The sequence below is a fragment of the Triticum dicoccoides genome, chromosome 4A, assembly GCF_002162155.2.
Source record: "Triticum dicoccoides isolate Atlit2015 ecotype Zavitan chromosome 4A, WEW_v2.0, whole genome shotgun sequence".
Lineage (NCBI taxonomy): Eukaryota > Viridiplantae > Streptophyta > Magnoliopsida > Poales > Poaceae > Triticum > Triticum dicoccoides.
In genome coordinates this window covers 714,122,570-714,125,877 of record NC_041386.1, presented here as the reverse complement: position 1 = coordinate 714,125,877, position 3,308 = coordinate 714,122,570, and positions in this window count along the sequence as shown.

The following is a 3,308-nucleotide window of genomic DNA, read 5'->3' as shown; positions in this document are numbered from 1 at the left end:
CTGAAGATGTCAGATGGCAGCCCCTTCGTCATCACGTCGGCGAACTGCTGTCGCGTGGGGACATGCAAGACGCGGAACACGCCCAACGCAACGCGTTCGCGGACGAAATGGATGTCGAGCTCGACGTGCTTCATGCGTCGGTGATGAACGGGGTTGCTGGAGAGGTAGACAGCTGAGATGTTGTCGCAAAAGACCAGTGTGGCGGAGCGCACGGGGCAGAGTAGCTCACCGAGGAGCTGCCGGAGCCAGACGCACTCGGCAACTGCATTCGCCACGGCGCGGTACTCAGCTTCCGCGCTGGAGCGGGAAACAGTAGCTTGGCGCTTGGATGACCAGCTGACGAGGGTGTCGCCGAGGTAGACGCAGAATCCAGAAGTGAAGCGGCGCGTATCCGGGCAGCCGGCCCAGTCCGCGTCAGTGTAGGCGCGTAGGTCGAGTGTCGTCGAGGCGTGAAGATGGAGGCCGAGACCAGGCGAGCCCCGGACGTAGCGAAGGACACGTTTGAGCAGAGCCAGGTGCCCAGCCCGCGGATCGTGCATGTGCAGGCATACTTGCTGCACAGCATACGCCAGCACGGGCCGTGTGATCGTGAGGTACTGCAGAGCACCCACCAGACTGCGGTAGGCAGTGGGGTCATCGACGGGCGGCCCATCGGCAGCGGGCAGCTTGGCCTTGGTGTCGACTGGAGTGGCCACGGGCTTGCAGGTGTCCACGCCGGCGCGCTCGAGGATGCCGTCCGCGTACTGCTGCTGGGAGAGAAAGAATCCTGACAGCGAGCGAGTGACCCGAATGCCAAGGAAGTAGTGCAGTTCGCCGAGGTCCTTCATGGCGAATTCGCCAGTGAGCTTGGTGACGATGCGGTGAAGGAGCGCAGCACTTGATGCAGTAAGGACGATATCGTCCACATACAGCAGCAAGAACGCAGCGTCCTCACCGCTCCGGTAGATGAACAGGGAGCTGTCAGAGTGCGTGGCGCGGAAGCCGATCGTACTGACGAACCCGGCGAAGCGCAGAAACCAGGCCCGTGGCGCTTGTTTCAGGCCGTACAAGGACTTGGCAAGGTTGCAGACATAGTCAGGTTTGGCAGCATCAACAAACCCCGCGGGCTGCAAGCAGTAGACTTCCTCGCGCAGATCGCCCTGAAGAAAGGCATTCTTCACGTCGAGCTGATGGACAGGCCAGCTCCGGGAGGCAGCAATCGTCAGGACGGTGCGGATCGTCGCTGGCTAGACGACAGGCGAAAAAGTCTCGCCGTAGTCGACGCCCGGGCGCTGACGGAAACCGCGGACAACCCACCTGGCCTTGTACCGTTCGAGTGAGCCGTCCGCGCGAGTTTTGTGGCGGTAAACCCATTTGCCCGTGATGAGATTAGCACGAAGCGGACGGGGAACTAGCTCCCAAGTGCGGTTACTGACAAGAGCAACGTGCTCCTCGCGCATGGCACAGAGCCAGTTGGGATCTCGGAGCGCGGTGCGAACTGATGTGGGAAGAGGTGAGGCTCCGGCAGGCGGCGCGGTGTCGACGAACAAGCGTAGTCGCGTGCATAGCGCAGGTTAGGCCGAAAGACACCAGCGCGCGCGTGACAATGGCAGGAGGCGTAGATGGAGTGAGGGGCAGCGTGGAGCCTGCAGACGAGGAACCACCCGAGCTCGACAGGGAAGCGCACGCAGAAGATCCCGCCGGATTTGAATCAGGGGGTGCGCGGGACTGAACGGGGTACCCTGGCCGTCAGATGATGATCTGACGACGGAGTCTAAACCAGGGGAGCGCGCGCGTGCGGAGGAGGCAGCGGGACCGCTGGATAGCGATCCAGAGGCCCCATTTGAACCGAGACTCGGCGCGGGTGGTGAGCGTGCATCATCAGTGGAGGCGAGTGATCGCGAAGGCGGACAGAGCCCGCCGGCGAGAAGTGGTGAGATGGGAGGTGGACAAGGTGGTGCGGCAGCGACGGGCGAGGTGTTGGCAAATGGGAAGGTGCGTTCATCAAACCGCACGTGCCGCGAGGTGAGAACACGCCCCGAGGCGCGATCAAAACAGCGATAGCCGCGGTGATCCGACGAGTAGCCAAGGAAGACGCAGGCGATCGAGCAATGATCAAGCTTGTGACGAGAGGTGGCGGAGGTGTTGGGGTAGCACAAGCACCCGAAAACGCGGAGAGGAGCGTAATCAGGCGCAACTCCAAGAAGGAGCTCGTGCGGCGTTGTGGGTGAACTTGCGCGACAGGGCCGGCGATTCAGAAGGAAGGTGGACGTGCTAAGGGCCTCGACCCAGAATCACGGCGGCATGGATGAGTGGAATAGCAGAGCGTGGACGCCATCATTGAGCGTGCGCAAGATCCGCTCAGCTTTGCCATTCTGTTGGCTCGTATAAGGACAGGAGAGGCGTAGGATGGTGCCGTGAGTGGTGAGGAGAGAGCGAGTGGTGGCGTTGTCGAATTCGCGGCCGTTATCCATTTGCAGTGAGAGGAGAGGGCGCTCAAATTGAGTCTGCACATATGCATAACACTGAACGAGGACAGACAAGGCTTCAGACTTGTGGCGCAAAGGGAAAGTCCATACATAGTGCGTGTAATCGTCAAGAATTACAAGGTAGAATTGATAGCCAGAGACACTCGCGACAGGAGAAGTCCAGACATCTAGATGCAACAATTGGAAAGGAAAGAGACTACGACTGTGTTTCCCCAGACGACACGCGCGGCAGGAGTGTGGTGAGGACGGGTTGCAGGCGAACTCGAGGCCGGCGATCGGAGCGCGCCTGGGTGACCCAACCGTTGATGCCAGAGATCAGTGGTGACTGCACCGGCGAACGGGAGAGCGGGGCGAGACGAGGCGCCGGTCACGCGATAAAGGTCGCCCTCGGAATCACTACGGAGAATCACCATCCAGGTGCGGAGGTCCTTCACAGAAAAACCAAACTCATCAAATTCTACTGAAACTGAATTTTCTCGACAAAGTTGGCGGACAGACAGCAGGTTTTTGATGAGAGAGGGGGTAAGAAGAACACTACGGAGGGCGAGGGGAATGGTGGTTGTGGGAAGGGAACCTGTGCCGACGTGGGTGATGGGAAGATGAGTGTCGTCGCTGACAATGACGGCAGTGTGAGAGGAGGAGGGACGAAGAGAGGAGAGTGTACCCGGTTCGACGCCATATGCGCTGCAGGGCCTGAATCAAGGTACCAGTCGGAGGTACTGCCTGACGATGATGCCCCGGATGTGGCTCTGTGCAGGGCCGCCTGGAGCGACGCCATGTCCCACGCAGGTTGCAGATGTGGGGGAGGAGGCGGAGCTGGGGCGTAGGCGTAGGGCGGCG